The sequence below is a fragment of the Lissotriton helveticus genome, chromosome 4_1 (assembly GCF_964261635.1).
Source record: "Lissotriton helveticus chromosome 4_1, aLisHel1.1, whole genome shotgun sequence".
Taxonomy (NCBI): Eukaryota; Metazoa; Chordata; class Amphibia; order Caudata; family Salamandridae; genus Lissotriton; species Lissotriton helveticus.
Window position 1 is genome coordinate 932,891,856 of NC_136063.1, and position 18,564 is coordinate 932,910,419.

The following is an 18,564-nucleotide window of genomic DNA, read 5'->3' on the forward strand; positions in this document are numbered from 1 at the left end:
TATAAAAATAAATTCCATGTTGATCACATTTAGGAATCTTCTTTGGCTATTCTCAACGATCATCGTAATTTGGGGTGTTCAACGGACAAAAAGAATCTTACTGTTTAAACATACATCTTTCTTAAACAAATAAATAAAGGACAAAGCTAAAAAAGTGGATCTGTGCACAAGCCCCTAACTTGCATGAGATCTTTACCCCAAATTATTTTTTCTACTCCTGACTCATTCTAAGAAGGAAGATATATACCTCAGGGTCACATGACTTCTCTGTCACAGGTCAGAGACGAGATAATTAGAAAACAAACCCCTGCCACTGTGTGTCTCAAAATGTATGTCTCAAAATGTGCTTGTTGTTTAGCAAAAGTGGGAGGGATGGGATCAGATAAGCAGGATGAGCGTTTGGTGTTTTTTATGGCAGGCTTAATACTGCAATCTCTGGAGGGATTTCTTTCCTCATGATGCCCCTCATTACTTCGTCTTTACTTGATACATGAAAACTCATGTCATATGGTATAGTGCCTCACTAAAGGCCTTTACTAACTGACTATTGGGGTACAAGTCTTGAAGGCCTAAGGAGATTTGATTGTGTGAAAATTGTCATAACAATATGATAGTGCTACTTTTATTCACTTAATCTCCCTGTGCCTTAAAAAATGAATGTGTCCCTCTGTAATGCAACTGGTGTTCATGTGAGGAGCTCTGATACCTTTGGGTCAAGTGTGCCCTGTATACAACTGAAAAGAAAGTGCTTCACCCAACAACAGGTTGCCAGGCTCACTCACCAAACAATGGGTTTTCATGCCGTTCAAATAGGAAACAGCCATAACCAGGCGAAAGTACAATATAACCCTTTCTCTCCTAAGGAGAGGGAGAAAGGCTTTCTAGAGAACTGGGAGCAGTACTTCTTCAAAGGACATCCCATCTGATGAGGTAGAGGCCATTCTTGGGTGGTAAAAAGGAGTGCAGGTGGTTTTACATAGCTTTACTGATCTGACAACAATGGTAGGCTTGAATTCACTAACAAAATATAATATTTAGTATTTTTCTTCTTTTATCCCAAATTTATTGTGACATTGTTAGTACTGGTCTTGTTGAGATGACTGTTGTAATACTTAGATAATACTAGAGGATAGGATTTAATAAAAACCCATTATATTAATTATCTATTGCCTGTATAATGAATTGAGTAGACACAATTGGGGTAGGCACATCATGGTTCCTCCAACTACTCTGTTAGGTGTGCTCACAAATGGGCTTTCTTCTAATGTGTATGGTCCTCGGGGACGGGTATGAGATGACTGTGTGCTTTCCCTTACCAGCAGTAACGCACACATATTCCTACAGCTCTGGGAACTAGCAAAACCTAGCCAGGTGTGCCTTTAGAAAGGAGTGATATGAACCAGTGGTACCCTATATTGGCCAGTTCACTGGTTGCTACAAATTTCAAATTTGAGTGACATACTAATGTGTTTGGAAGACCCATGTGTACTTATAAATCTTCCATAGAATCAAGTCCCCTTATCCCTTAGGGCTTTTTAAGTGTAACAGATACAAAATAAACCTGAGGTAAGAACCAGTACCTGAATGTTACTAAATTGTGGCTGATGAAGTAAATATTCCACAGAAAATGCACCCTGTGGTTACTATCTACTTGACAGGGAATAGAGATCCTGCTGACAGAAGAAGAGGTCTCATTCATTATAGGGACATCTTCACTCGTTAAATCTATCATTAATGAGTAGCTGTAGCTGCAGCTGACAGTAACACCTGATGAAAAAAAATCACTTGCTATTACACCTGCCCAAAATCATCCTTACTAATGCAAAGAGCTTCTCTTAGCATATTCAGAGCTCACAAAGTAATACCAGGGAGGGTTACCACATATCATGGAGCCAGGGTGGGTGAGTCTATTAATGCTAGCAGTCAGCAATGACCAGCTTGAGTGGAATACACCTCTCACCTAGCAAGAGACCAACAGTAATTAGTGGTCAGCAAGAACATTCTACAAGAGGTTATAAATGTTTACTGACAGCTGAGACCATATGTATTCATGAACTAAGACTGCAGCAGGCCTACTTCACTTGTTACTCCTACCCCGATTAATTCATTGACTATAATGGTTACACGGTACAATGAGATTTTCAGGTGTCACAAATTCAATTACAAAGAGTACCTGGGGCATCGGCATGCACCAGTTTACAGCTGCACTGCATACAGACAATCAATTGTCTCAGTAAAAAATTCAGTAATCTTATGAGTAATCCTTTTCATCTAATTTTATCTGTGTTCAATTTAAAGTTCAGACAGAGAGAATGTGATTTAAAATCTTTCAATGCTCCAAGAATGCCCGTCTGGGCTTTGTCCAACAGCTCCGTGTATCACATTTCAATTTGAGTAACCAGATTTAAAGTCCACCCAATGCATTTTGGGCTACAGACCCTTCGTCAGGGGTAACTGGAAATTTAGAACAACCCATCAGGAACCATGTATAAATTGTTAGACTCTTCAAAATTAATGTAAAATGTTATGCATATTGTACTCAAACATATATTTTCTCAAAATATGTGTGCCTATTATCAATTACTTAAAATTGAAAATTAGTGAAAAATTACTCATGCTGTTCATATATGTATATGTGCCTTTACACCGCAAAATGAATAAAGCACCAAAAAGTGAATGAAACAAAAAGTGAATAAACCCTGTGTTAAAATCAAACACTATTTATAAAAAACCTAACCAAAACACCCAGCTCAAGAATTCTATGAACGTTGTTTTTAGTCATCTCTGACTCAGCCTTACAACCTTCAGTGGAGCCGCTTGTTAAATAGTACATGCCTGTAACGAATTGAAAGAATAACCTTTGGGCCACAACCGCAGAACGGACCACAGTCAACTCTCAAGCTGTGTGAAAAAGGCTGCTTTATTGAAAACAGGTGCATCTAACAAAAAAAAAACCTTGGCCTTTGCCTCCCAAAACTAAACCTCTATATACATGCTTCATCTACGTATCCCCCTCGACCACCCCTAAGGTTTCCACTCCCTTCTCCTGTCTTTGCAACTATTTAGCAACCCCAACTCAGTCAATCACGGTTGTCCCTTTAAACCCTGTAACCTCTTCTCTACCTGTCAAAAGATCTACCTAACTAAGTATCTCCTATCCTACTCTTATTACCTGCTCCTCGAGTAACTTGTTCCCAACTATAAAGTGAACTGTAAAATTGAACAGAACTAGCTTCCAGGCGCCATGAACCTGCTTCAAGTGACAACCAATTACAATGCATTTTCACTCCCCCGATGCACCTGTACCCAACAAATTCGGCCATCCATCCCATAATAACCAAAATAACCCCCCCATTTTACCTTCTAAAGGGTCGGTAGGAGGGGATCGGAAACTGTCCCTAACTGCCGGCTGCCATGTCACCTTACAAAATGGTAACACAGCCTCCAAAAATTTCCAGCTAAAACACCCAAGCACATAGCCCAAGTGCAGCCCATAGAGATACCAATTTGTCGCAGGCTGCACCAATGGCCCAAAAACCCTGGGAGTGCGAGCCTCCCCAAAGCCCCATTGGGCCACATGCCCAGAATGGACCACAATCAAATCTCAAGATGTGTGAAAAAGGACACTTTATTGAAAACGGGGGCATCTTACAAAAAACATAACCTTGTCCTATGCCTCACAAGACTAAACCCCGCTATAAATCTTTCATCTACATATCCTCCACCACCACCCCTAAAGTTTTCCCGCCCTTCTCCTTTCTTTGCAACTATTTAACAACCCCAACTCAGTCAATAACCGGTGACCCTTTAAATCCTGTAACATCTTCTCTACCTGTCTAAATATCTACCTAACTAAGGGGCATATTACCAAGCAATAGCGATAATTATCGCTATTGCTGGGTTAGAGACAAAAATTTACCGCTGCGCTGCGGCAATTTTTATCGCAGATAAACCTTGGTATTACCAAGGTTTATCGCAAATGCGATAAAAAACGGCCGCAATGCATGAATATCGCTGAAAAGTCAGCGATATTCATGCATTACTGAGCTAATGCTCTTAGCCATGTTATCCACCTCCCATTGGATAACATGGCTAAGAACTGCTCAGGGCAGGTGTTAGCTTTTGGAGATATTCGCGCTTAGCGCGAATATCTCCAAAAGTTGGTAATAGGAGATAGCGATGTTAGCGACTGTTTCCAGTCGCTAACATCTTGGCACGCCCACTTTGCATGTCATTAGTGATAAATATCACTGACATGCAAACTGGGGCCCAAGATGGTCGCTATCTCCTACTAGCTGTCGCTAACTGGTGTTAGCGACAGCTAGGTAATAGGGAGATCATTTTATCTCCGCTTTCTTGGCTTTTAAAGCCAAAAAAGCGGAGATAAACCCCCTTGATAATATGCCCCTGAGTATCTCCTATCCTACCCTTATTATCTGCTCCTGGAGTAACCTGTTCCCAACGATAAAGTGAACAGGAAAACTGTACAGAACCAGCTACCAGACGCCACTCAGAAACAGTCCCTATAACGTTCCTGCCAACCCCTCCCCCCATCACCTAGGCTATTCTTGGGTATCTTCGTATGTATAGTGCTTTGTCTAAAACTTCCTTTATTTGTATATCAGGTAAATCTCCATCCCGTAGTGAGACAAATGAACACCATCAACCCTGAAAAAGTACACTGCAGCATATCTTAGTTCTGGTTGTTCCACTCTACCGAAACCTGACTCACCACAAAAGACCCTCATGTCCCTGTTTATCTTCCTCCTGGCTTTATCAATGGCGGCACCCTCCATTGTCTTCCAGGGATGAATTCAGTCCAAACGACAAAGCACCCCGACCAATGCTGCCTAATCTCCCTCAAGTCCCTTTTCATTTGCTTTAGTAGGGCCAAACCCTTGCAAACCACTAAATCATTCTCCCCGAAATTAATTATTAGAACATTCGGGCATCAATGTATTCAAACTGGGATTGAGCTTGTGCCAGCTCAAACCCCCTTTCCCATGCCAATTTATTTTAAACAAGGCAGGTTCCAATCCCAAGTTAACACCTTTCCCTTTTTGAAGCTAGTGTCTCTCTGCTAACTTGACGAATGAATGCCCGACTATGCAAATGGCTATCGCCTCCGACTCTGGCCCTGCTACTGCACCTGAAAAGACACATGTCCATGTTTGTAATATGTACCCCCATCGAACGGGACATATCAAAGCCTCTTCATTGGCCCCTAGTAATACTGTCTTCTACACATCCCTTTGGTCCGTCTTCGAGTGCGTGAGGAGGATCATGACCGCTTCACTCCATGTACTTCCCTCAATGAAGGCCTGCAATCCATTTCCTCCTCAAGAACTCTGATACTCTGAATGCTCTGAAATACAGCCATTAAGGCAGCAAATAAATCTGCTTCCTGTAAGCTAATGCATATCCTGGGTAGCTCCTCTATCATCCTGCCTAATAATGCTTTTGACACCGGCATCCTGGCCCGCTGTCCTTTCCCTGCTTGCCTGGCCCAACCTTCCAGCATACACTTTCCTAATTCACCTGCCGAAGGGGCATATCCCCACCACAACTTGTCCATGAGTGCTATCCCCGCTAGCTTGGCAGCAACAGTGAACTTCACCAAACCCCTATCAGAGACATAATGAACTGTATGACATCCTCCTCTCTGGCCCAAGTCCCTGTCCTCCTCCTTGCCCCTCCTGTTATAAAGGCCTGCCAGATCCTGGCCATATGCCCATCTCGTAGAAACTTCTAATGACCCTACCACCAGTTGCAGCATCCTTTGTCTCCTTTGGACCACATCCCCGCAGGCACCAGCGTCTTCTGAAACTCCCTCTCCGTGGCCAGTCCATGGAACCTCCCCCACTGCGAACGAGACAAAGCATCGGCAATGTCATTGTCCACTCCCGGGTTGTGCTTCGGCCGCAACTGTATATCACACTTCAGACAACTTAGAATGAATACTCTCATCAACTTCAGGACCTGCTCATCTCTTGCTGACTGCTTGTTGACCACCTGCACCACTGCCATGTTAACCACCCCGAAAATGACCTTTCTATGTGCTAGGCTCTGAATCCACACTGTGACCGCTATGACTAAAGGAAACATCTCCAAGAAAGCAATACTCCTGCCCCCATTCTTCCATTGTTGCGGGCGTACCTCTGGACACCACCTGCCCTGCCAGTACATCCCAAACCGGCATGCTCGGACAGCGTCGGAAAATATCTGCACGTCCCATTTGCACTCCTCTGGTGCGGACATGGGAATCTCATTGAATTCTTCTAAGAACTTGCCTCACATGTGTAAATCCTCTTTCGTCCCTGCGGACAGTCACATGTGATTGTGTTGCAACATGAGTCCCGCTAATGACCTGCCCAATCTCCTGCAAAATGCCCTTGCTGACCTAACTACCGTGCATGTAAAGTTCAGATGCCCTAGCAGCACCTGTACCATCCTCACCATCCCTTTTGTCTTGGCCAACATGTCATCAATAAATAATCTCACATGCATTTTCTTATCCGCCGGCAACCTCGCTTCCATGGCCACCGAATCCAACTCAATACCTAGAAATGACAACACCGTGCTTGGACCCTGCGTCTTCTCTGGTGCCAGGAGCACACCTAGTGCCCCATTGAGCTCTTGGAAATATGCCAACTGTTGCCGACAGTCCAACGAACCAGGCCATCCCAACAGGAAGAAGTCATCAAGGTAGTGTGTCACCGTCTCTTTGCCCGTTTTCCAAGGGAAGACCCATTGCAAGAAGGAACTAAACTTCTTGAACAAGACACATGATATTGAACAGCACATGAGAAACTCCTTATCCACAAAGATGTTCCCATCCACTTGGATGCCCAGCAGCTGAAAATCCTCTGGGTATACTGGCATCAGATGGAAGGCAGCCTTAATGTCACATTTTGCCTTCTAGGCACCCCTGCCAACGTGTTCCACTAGGTCCCTCGATTTGTCCCATGATGAATAGGAAACTAATGTCAGGTCCTCGATATGAAATCATTCACTAACCCTCCCTGTGGCCATGACAATTTCTGAATCAACCAATACTAGCCTGGTTCTTTCTTTGGCACCACTACCACCGGAGAAATAATCAAATCCATTATCGGGCTAACAGTGAATGAGCCCTCCATGCGCCCTGCTTCAACTTCCTTTTTTAATTTTCCCCAAACCACTGATGTATGAGCCACCACTGACTTCAGATTCTCTGCCTATCTTGCTGTCCGAGGGCCTCATACCCCAATTTAAAACCTTCCCTGAAACCCTTACTCAGTAACTATGCATCCTGCTCCCGTGGGTAGAATGTCAGCCAGGCATCCACGCAGTCATTCTTAATGGATGTATGAGCATTTGCCCATGTAACCCTGCGCCCCTCTTCCTCCCCTGCCTCTCAGCCCCCTGTTGTCCCTGCTGTCCACTATAAGCATTCTGTTGTTGGAAACCTTGCCCCCCTTGCTGTCCCCTTCCTGCATATCCTGCCCCGAAGCATTGCACCAATGGGTGCCTTCCTGTGCATTTTGAGCATTCATGACGAAATCTATAATATACCCACGTACAGGTTCCTTTATTGTAATCCCAACATACCCCCGGACCCCCCCACCTCCTTCGGTGTGTATCCTACCCCTCCCCTGGTGGGGCGATTTTGAAAAGGGCGGTAAACTAAATGTAGCCCACTGGCCGTATGCGTTGTCTTCCCAAAGCTGACTGCCCTCATCATCTGGTGATACAATACCTTCCCAATTTGCCTCGGGATCCCAAACTAGTCTGGCTCGGAACTCTTTGTAGTAGTGCGACCATGCATAACCCCGTATGTCAACTGTGCCCACCTAACCACGTCCATGTATTTAAACAAGGACACACCACCTGTCTGGGTATTTCTCGCAATATACACTAGCGAAAATCAGAAAAGCTGCTGTCCAGTTTTCTATGGTCCTCTTTCGATCTCTCTTTGGGCCGCAATTCCATATGCAGGAGCTTCAACATATCCACATATTCTCCCTTCCAAATATTTTCTTTTGTGGCTAACATGATGTATGCTCCCAAATGTTTTGTTAGTTTCATTGGTTTAGTTGATTTTAGGCAATCAGACCTCTTTGCTCTCTTTGGCCCCCATCGCTTGGCTTTTTCCTCCATCTGTTTTGCCATCTCCTGTGTCATCCATCTCTGTCACTGCTGTCTGAGCTTTCCCGTCTACCTTCCTTGTGTTTCCACTAGACCCTGTCTCCCCCTCTGTCTTTCGCCCTTCTGTACCTACCCCTGTGTCCTGCACACATTGTCCTTTGCGCAGATTGATCTCCCCGTCCTCCCCTCATGCATCAGTTTCCGTGGACACCTTCCATCTTGGACTAACTGCCCAGCCTTTTCCCCACTTTCTTAACAGGCTTCAAGGTTGTCATCCTCACTGGATCCCGCTGCCTAACCAGTCCTGCAGAGGGTTGAGTTGCATGAGGCTTGGCCGGGACAACCACTTCCTGCTCTGTGTCCTGCAACATACTAGGCACAAAATTACTTGTCCCCTCCTTTCTTCATCTACTATCTCCCCCTCCTCTATGTTATCTTCTTCATAATCCAATGGTATTTCTTCCCATAGCCCCCATCTTGCTCTATTTGCTCCCCCAAATGTGCCTCTGCACACTGTCGCATACGCTGAATAAATTCCTCCAAATTGTGCTCCACATGTGGCGGGAGCTTTCGCTGCCGTTCTGCCACCTCTTGCTGTCCCTGCATTGACCATGTCACCGCGGAGCTAGAGACCGCATCGGCCCAACCGGGCTGTCACCCCAACGTGACCATATCAAACCTCCACTTATCACTGAGTCCGTAGTCCCTGGCCGTGGTCCGGCTGGCCTTCCAAGACCCTGCCATCGCTTCCACTTGGTACTGCGGAGCAGCATCTGGCTCACCCGAGGTGTGTGCCTCTCGCACCCGTTGATCCTACAATGAAATGGCAAGGTCCGGCGGACAGGGTTTAGTATCCCTATCCGTCCCTGTCTCCCATTGGGCCGGGCACAACTGCTAATACCCCCTGGACCTGTACTGCTCTTCAGGTAACTGTCAGTGCCCCCTCACACCCCTGCCCCCCAAACTGTCTGCCTAAAACCTCCTCTACTTGTTCCCGCAGAGTACCCCTCCTGTTTGCCTGGGGCCCCTATTTTTGACCCATACGCTCATACAACCTTACCAGAAACTCTTGATTTCACTCTGCCTCACTACCATAAAACTAAACGGTAGATCTCAACGTTTGGAAACTGTGATCGAAAACTGTCCCTAACTGCTGGCTGCAGTGTCAGCTTACAAAATGGTAACACAGCCCCTAATATGTCTGGCCTAAAACCCAAGCCCGAAGCCCAAATGCAGCCCAAAGAGAGCAAAATTGGGCCCGGGCTGCACCCATGGCAAACAAAAACTAAGGGTGTGAGCCTCCCTACTGGACAGCCACCCCCCAAAGCCCCATTGTGAACACCGCACGTGCAACCTTTTCAAACCTGCCGTGCAACTATCCTAACGTGTGAGAACCATGTGACTTAAGTAATCATTCTTAAACTAACTTAGAAAAAACAGATCTGCTAATGAAAACAAAATGTAAATTAATCATGCTGTTTACACCAACAAAGAAGTAATGCAAATCAAGCAATAAACCAAAACAAATTTGTGATAAACACATCAAGGAATAAACCGAAACAATTTTGTGAAAAACAAATTTTTGTTTTTCAATAAAACACAATGTTTGTTATCTTAATATGGCTGCTTGGTTATCTCAAATAGCCTCTGAGAGGGTGCTTTTTCCTTTAAAACATATGGGGTGCAAACATTGTTCATAGGTGAAAGGTGAGAGGTGGATCCTCTGGGTTCTTTTTGTGAAGAAGGAGATGATCGATCTGAGCGCGTCCCCTTAGATGCCGATATGTTAGATCCTTTTGATCAGAGTGTGGTGGGATACGGTGTAGAAGGCTGCTGAGAGGTCGAGGAGGATCAAAGTTGCTGTTTCTCCATAGTTGAGGAGGGTTTGTATGTCATCAGTGCTTGCAATTGTGCTGTGATTGCTGCGGAAGCCTGATTGGGAGGAGTCGAGTAGCAGGTGTGGCAAGAGTGGATTGTTGATAATCCTTTCCAGTACCTTCACTGAGAATGGGATGGGAGAGATTGTCAGAGGTTTTTGAGTTTGCTGGGGTCAGTGGAGGGTTTTTTGAGTAGTGGTCTGACATCTGCGTGTTTCCAGGTGTCGGGAAATGTTGCAGAAGTGATAGAGGTATTGAGTAAGATGGTGAGTTCCTGGCTAAACCTTTGGTTTATGAGGTTGAAGGTTTGGTGCAGGCATGGGTCTGTAGGAGCTCCTGAGTGGATGGATTTCATGGTGGAGGTGGTGTCATGGGTTGAGAGGATATTCCAGATGGTCAGAGTGTGTTTTGTGTCAGTTACGGTGGTGTTGTATTTGTCAAGGAAGTCCGTAGGTGTGGGTTGGGGTTTGCAGTTCCTGTATAAGGTTGCGATCTTGTCAATGAAGAAGTGGTCGAGGTTGTTGCACAGCTCCTGTGATGGTGTGATGTTGTTTTTGCTGGCAGACAGGTAAGAGCATTTGTTAATAATGTTGAAAGATTCCTTGGTGTTGTTGATGCTGGTTTCCATGTGTGCGACAAGAGCTGTCTCCTTTGTTGCCCCCAGCAGGTGGTGGTAGAGGTTGAGGGAGGGCTTGAAGGCTGCCCTGTCCGAGGTGTCCTTGAACCATCTTCTTTCCAACTGTTTGCTGTCTCATTTCACTGTCCTGATTTCTTGGATGTACCATCTGGCCTTTTTGGAGGATTTTCTCTGGATGTTGCTCTTGAGAGGGATGATTCTGTCTGTGGAATTTGTGATCCATGCATTAAAGTTTTTCACTCACTGTGCAAGGTTGGTGTCGGTAGTAAGCTTGGAGGAGTTGAGGGCATTTGCACAGCGGTTCTCAGAGATTTTGTTCTACCTCCAGTGGGTGGTGTTGGTCATCTTGGGGGTGATGGTGCGGGGGCTGGAGATGCTGAAGTGGATGATGGAGTGAGCGGTCCATGTGAATTCTATGACATGGCTGTATTTGATACGGTTGCTGAAGGTGAAAATTGGGTCCAGTGTGTGTCCAGCAGTGTGTGTAGGGTGGTGGACAATCTGAGTCAATCTGAGGCTGCTCATATTTCGGGGGGTGCAGTGTTTTTGTCATTGGAGTCGTGGAAATGTAGGTCGCCGAAGAAGAGGGGTTCATTGTAGTCGGGGATGGTGCTGCAGAAACTGAAGGCAGGGCCATGGGTCAGAATGTGAGGGTACCTCTGATAGTTGTCTTGTCATCCATGAGGAGCATGAAATTGAGATGTTCCATGGGAGTGGTGGTGTTGTTGGTGGTGGCGATGAGGTCCCATAATTCAAATGAATGCTTGCATAGTAAGCGTGGGTTGAGAATGGCACATGCGACTTGGTGTTTTGTACAGGTGGTGTCTGTGATGTGTTCGGGGTAGGGCTGGTTGGTGTGCTGGTCCTTGTGCCGTGGCTGGTAAAGTAGCAGTGGGTGCACATGAAAAGTCCTAGTTCTAACATAGAAATCTAAACAGTTCATACAATTGAGAGCAAACAAATAATACAAAGTTGTGAAAGCAATAATCGCTGTGTGCTGAGACTCATGGAACTAATCTATGCCGCTCCTCTGAGAAAGGTATAACATAGTTCTAAAATGAAAGTTAGGGCATTAGCCCTATTGAATAAGTGGTGGGTACAATTCTCTTTTGTACTCTTTTAAGTCCATCTATTCGTTCTCAAGTAACTGTGGTAAGGTGGATCGTGGATAGTACCCAATGAAATTCTCCCTGGGTGACATTAAATTTCTATCTTTGTTGTTCAACAGGGAGACCAAGGCTGTGAGTGCCAGTTGCTCTGCCTCAGCCCAGTTGATGCTGCCTCAGACAAAGCCTTCTGCATGTGGTGCACCTGCCCCTTCCTGACGAAGACAGGCAGCACCACCATCAACGATGAGGAGTTTGCACTCTGCTCTCTGGTTGTGCTCCATTGAATTTTCACTGGGGCAATCTTTCTCGGACCCAAACACAACCCAGTCACCCAAACAACCAGCCCACCATATGTCGCAGCAGTTACCAGGAGATAGAGACTGAGGCCACCACTGATTCTGGAGAGTGGTCTGACCTAGTGCTAAGCTGCCTAGGGCACTTTCAGATAAGGCTGTCAAATGTGATCACGATTTTCTCAGTCCAATTAATCACAGGCTCTATGTCTTCATGGGAGGGATACCACAAAATACATTTGTGGTATCCCTGGGCATGTCTCAGCTCCAGGATATACTTTCCTGGACACAAAGCAGTAATGCTGGGGTCTCAAAACCTCTCCACACAGCCTGAGGTGCAGATACTTCTCTGTTTAGCAGCACACAGCTACAAGTTGTTCCACTCCCAGTTCCTCACAGTTCACTCCTTATAGGTATGATCTTCTTCAGGCAAGAGTACCTCTACCACTCTTCCTCAGCAGTCAGCCTGCTGCATTCTTCAAGGCAGACTCCTTCATCTCTTTTCCTGACAGATCACAGAGCACCAATTTCCATATTTCCACACATGACAAAGGGTAGCTGGCATTCAGCAGCCCCAACCTTCAAGTAAAAAATAATTTTTGGGGCGCGGAAAAGATGTGCATACCCATGCGGCCTGGGTTTCAAGAAAGTGGTCCGATCAGGCGTAAGACTTATGAGCTATCGAGTAATGTGCATAGTCTCTATCACTGGGGTGGTGGCTCCGCCATACGTCCCTGATTCCACAATCCTCCTACCACTCCCTACCACTCCCTGACATAGATCCTGCCCCCCCAGTCCTCGGGTTAGAGCGGTCCATCCTTGCATCCATGACCAAATTTAAATTGCCACCCACCACGACCAAGGAGTCGGACGTGTGGAGAACCTCGGCCAGGGCCTCAGTCAGGAACTTCTCCTGATGTTCGTTTGGGGAATAGATTGAGGCTATTGTGAGGTTATAGGTGCTGATTTGTAGCCTCATCGCAAAGAGATGCCCCTTAATCTCTGCCACTGAGCCTTCTATGGAACCTCTAAAGCGTTTGAAAAACAGGATGGCCTCCCCACCCTTCTTACTCTTCCCTGAAGACCAGAACTGCAAAGGTAACCCCCTGGATTGCATACGGTGTCTATCTCTGTGAAGCAGGTGGGTTTCTTGAAGTAAATATATATCCTCCTCCGAATGCTCGAGTAAGGAGAGCACTGCTCTCCGCTTGGTAGGATTGATAAGGCCTCCGAAATTAGAGCTGACTACCTTAACTTCCATCAGGTTGTAAAGAACCATGGCGATATATGTCTTATGCTATGGAGCCGAGAAAGGGGGACAGACCATGGAAGGGACCACATAGACAGATGTGACGGGATGGACCCTCCCAAAAGGGCCACAAGTAAAAAGCTCATCGGAGAGAGGACCCCCATCCAATAAAAATATAAACAAACCAGAAAACAAACCACCAGCGAAGGCAAACACACAAAGTCCATCTCAACTTTGCTGCCACTTGATGATCGGCAGGCTTTGGCAAACACTTTTTCCTTGTGCTGGCAGGTCACATCCTATATTCAGGGTTGCTATATTTACTGCAGAATATATTAGGTTACTTGATAGGCATCTTGAGTAACACGTCACTTTCTTTGCTCACTGATTAACCAGTTCTATTTTGATGGGGCAGTGGCTAGAGAGGCTACCATGTAAGCAGCACCCACCTCTGATAATTCAAGAGAATGCTCTAGAGTGAGCATAGCCAGTAGTGTCATTTTCACTTTGTGTAGAATTCTCTCCTTAGTTTTTGCGATTAACAGACCTGGATTATTTCAGCTCCAATTTCTTCATCTGTGTGGTCTAGCTCAGGTGTGCTGGCAGGATTGCACAGGCGAGCATAGAATGAGATTATAGTTTTGTCCAGACCTTGCTTAGTTTGACAATGAACCTCTCGCAGTCAGATTTTGACTGTGTGCTGTGCTGCCCATTTATGGCTACTATTGTGGCATTATAATTATTACCCCAGCGTTTGTTTGGAAGAGTGAAGAACATTTGTGAAGTGGAATAGGCCTTTTGGTGGTAGAATAGACCTATTGGATAAATCTTTCTCTTTATTAGCCGACAGGTAATTTTTAAAATGAGCTATCGAGATGTTCCAGCAAGAGAGTATGTCAAAAGGCTGGATCATCATATCTGCACTGTTCAACATTTGATTTCAATTCTGGAGTGCCAATTGTTTGCTGAAGTACGTGAGAAGACAATAGAAATGCTCCCTCTTTGGTCTTGGGTGTCATGACTGAGACTCGTCCCTCGAGAATGTCTCTCAGTGCTAGTTTTACTAGCTTTGAGCAAGTCACGTCAGTCGTAAAAGAAGCAAAAACTCAAACAGTAGCAAGAAACACAGCCAAAAACAAGTATTAGATTCTCCATGTTTGCAGCTGTTGCCAGTGTTACTTCCGGTTCTATGATCGGAGAACAATTGGCCCAGCTGCAGTCTCACCTAGGGAAAACAGATGTTCATCACATATCAGATAGTGAGATGAATAGAGGAGAAAAGCCAAGTCAAGAATCACCGTGGCATCCAGTACCTCCTCTCCCCTTATAGGGAAAATCAGACATGACTGCAGGTTGTGCCTTGGCACTTCTGATGTGTTAGCCTCATCCCCTTTGCTTTGATTGCTGCTGTTATCATTCACCAATGGCATTTTCCATCTTCACAGGAAAGCCCGGTCCAACCATGTAATCTGAGTGGGACTCCCAATCCAAGTACAAAAAATTAGCAAATGGTGGTGTTCTGCTCCTAGAATGAGCGAGCACCCACAAGGTCAATTTGGTATCCTTGTCAACAGCTTTGGGTTCTAATACTTTACCATGGTCATGGGTTTCATAGGTTGACAGCATATCACAGCACAAGATCACACAGGTTCTTAGTCTCAGCTTGCACATGCAGAATTCCACACATGCCCATAAATTTGTTTTAACCATATGTTGTTGCACAGAGACCATTTTGAGTGGGCTCTTAATGTGCCAGTATCCTTGTAAGTAAGACCCCTCTCAACTGTAGACCTATGTACATAATAGTTGTCCAACAATGGGCAGACCTCTACAGACCTACGTCAAACAGAAGAAGGTGGTACGAGCTCTCTTTTCTTTGGGAGGTATGCAGAGGGATGCCCAGAGGGAAGTTGAGAAGGCAGACAAGATGTCAGGTAGTGGTTTAATAAATCTGATGGACCCCACATTTTGTTTAATAAATTGGAACCGAAAGTGGTCAGATGAGCTGATCCTCTCCCTTCCCTTGTAAGAATGCATTATCACTGCTAACCGCCACTGACAAGCTCTTACCATACTATGTAAGTACACTTGCACGACCTTTAAAGAGATGTTTCTGATGCACCATCACCTCAGGAGACTAGTATAAGAAGTGAATTATTATTTGAGGAGGGCAGCTGCCCATTTCAAGGAATAATGACAGTAACTGGCTAGGGTAAACCATAAAGTCCCTAAATAAACCTGAACTCAACCCCCTGGTAGTTGTGGCACAGAGCAGGCAGGCATACCTTAGGGTAATGTGTAAAGTACTTATGCAGTGTGTTGGACCTGCGATGGGCAAGCCCAGCACAAAGGGGGTAGCTTGGCTCAAGTGACAAGGCAAGTGAAGGCTGTAGTGTTAAGCCGGCTGTGACCCAATAATAACTCCTTGTACATCCACACCAAAAAGAAGGACACCACACCACTGCTGTAGAAAAATACGATTCCTTTATATAAAAGTTCTTTGTTGTAAATAGGGTTGTCTAGGAAAGCACATATACATTTCTTTTGGTCATACAGTTCTGGTAATAAATAGTATTAATACATAAATTAACTTCAGGAATGAGTATCAGAATAAATATCAGAATAAATATCAGAATAAATATCAGAATAAATATTGTTTCATTTAAATAAACAACCACATGTTTCTTCTGGTATCGCTGCCACCAATTAAATACTTTCGAATCATTACATCTGCAATACGTTTCAAATGGGAAAGATAACTCTTACAGTTTATGCTGTTTTCAATGACCAGGTATACGGCTTCTCTGAGAACAAAATAAGGTTTGGGACTCTTTAATAATCACTCAAGGCGTATGCGCGTATATCTAGAAGGCAAAGAAACACAGTAAATACATCATTTGCACTCGGCGGTCACCGGGATAGGATCTCTGCTTTGCCGGTGAAGTCTATGCGCGCCTACGGGCTTTAGCACCACTTGAGCACAGGCGGCACCAGTTCAAAGTCATTAGACTGACGAACGGGCTGCCGGAGAGGTCACACAACCTTCGCGCACAGTCAAATAAATGCCGGTTCACAGTTCCTTCACAACGCTGCATTCACTATGAGGAAACGGGCCCACCTCACATCGGCTGCAGTCAAGATACGATTCAGTCGGGCACAGCACTCCTCTCGTTAGCGACGGGGCTCTCAGGGGCTCCACGGACCTCCCTCCGACTTCCGCATACAGGGGGGTTCCCGCCCACAGCTACAGCTCCAGGGTCACTGGGGAGTGGCAGAGACGCTAGTCCCGCCCAACGAAGGCCGGCCTTTCCCCGCCCCGGCGCACCACCTCACCTTCTATCTGCGCAGGAAGCGCTCTACGCTGGTGGGGCTCGGAGACGTCCGAGCTCCCCTCTAGAGGCACCTGTCGCGAAGGGGGCACAGCTGACGATCGCGGTCGCGGCGAACTTGCTCTCGCCTCGCGACTCGATAAATCGATCACAGTTCACCACCGGGGGGCGGGGAGGCACACGAATCTGGCCACAGTCTTTTGGGGGCAATGAGGTACTCGCTGGGCAGGCACTGTAGGCGCTAGATCACTTCTCACGTAGCTGACTGGAACGCCAGTCCGACACAAAGCCAGCAACCCTTTGTTGCTCTACTACCTGCGCTACCAGCCACCTCAGGGGTCAACAGGGCAGGTGTCAATCTGGTGTCAAGTCTGGAATCTCTTCTCTAATCTGAACTTCATCATCATCTTCTTCTAAAATGGCCGCCAGGGACTGGGCCTTATATAGCCAGTGCCCTGGGGTACTGGCACGAGCCAGAAGGTTCTAGAACCTTCTCTGGCTGTGACAATGACAAGGCACTCTTGAGGAGTATTTAGGACACTCACAGCCACCGTACTGGGGTTCTAGAGCAGCCATTTTGTGTACTTGAGGAAAATAAAGGAATTCCTGTCAGAAATGCGCGCCAACCAAAGGGCGCCAAAACCTCAAAAGGCCAGGGTTCATGAAGGCTCCAATGGGAGTCACTTCACATGAGGAAAAAGGGTGTCCACCATTTTAAGTTCATTTATACAGGTTGACAACCCCAGTTTGTAATGCCACAGGTTTGGGCCAGGCGCCTTGTAAATAGGTGCCACAAACCTTGTGAGCAACTGGGCATCAAGGAACATCCAACCCCATGAGACAACACATAAAAAGTCCTGGTAGACAAATAAAAAGCGACAAATTTTGGGAGGTACAGGGGAACAAAAGAAATCATAGTGGTGAGGGGACTCTCAGAAGCAGACGGGTCTAACACCGTCCCCCCCAGCTGAAAGTGGGGAGAGCTACCCAACCCCTTGGGAGTCCTCAACACTAAGGCGGAAATACCTGGAGAGACCGTCTGCATTGGCTTGGTCAACTCCGGGCCGGTGTTCCACCCGAAAGTCCATTCCCTGTAGGGAGATAGACCACCTCAACAGTTTGGGATTTTCCCCCTTCATTTGCATGAGCCAACGAAGGGGTCAGTGGTCTGTCTGAACAAGGAAGTGTGAACCAAACAAATATGGTCGCAGCTTCTTCAGTGCCCAGACCACCGCAAAGGCTTCCCGCTCGATGGTACTCCACCTCTGTTCCCGGGGAAGCAGTCTCCGTGACAGAAACACCACGGGTTGATCCAGACCCTCTTCATTGAGTTGCGATAGCACCGCCCCAATGCCAATGTCGGATGCATCTGTCTGGACAATGAACTCTTTTGAAAAATCTGGAGCCTTCAGGACTGGAGCTTTACACAATGCTTGTTTCAGAGTGTCGAAGGCTCGCTGGCAAGCCTCCGTCCAAATGACTCTCCTGGGTTGCTTTTTGGCCGTGAGTTCTGTAAGGGGTGCCATGATAGTGCCATACCCCTTCACGAATCGTCTGTAGTAACCTGTGAGGCCCAGGAAGGCTCGGACCTCAGTCTGGGTCTTGGGGGGTTTCCAGGCCATGATTGCCTCAATCTTCGCCTGAAGGGGCTGCACCGTTCCCCGGCCCACCAAGTGTCCTAAGTACACTACCGACCCCTGTCCAATCTGACATTTCATGGCCTTGATCGTCAAGCCAGCCCGTTCCAGGGCCTGGAGAACGGCTTGCAAGTGCTGCAAGTGATCCTCCCAGCTGCTACTGAAGACAGCTATGTCATCCAAGTAAGCAGCAGAGAATGACTCCATCCCGGTGAGGATCGTGTTCACCAGCCACTGAAAAGTGGCAGGAGCGTTCTTGAGCCCAAAGGGCATGACGCAAAACTGGTAGTGTCCATCAGGTGTGGA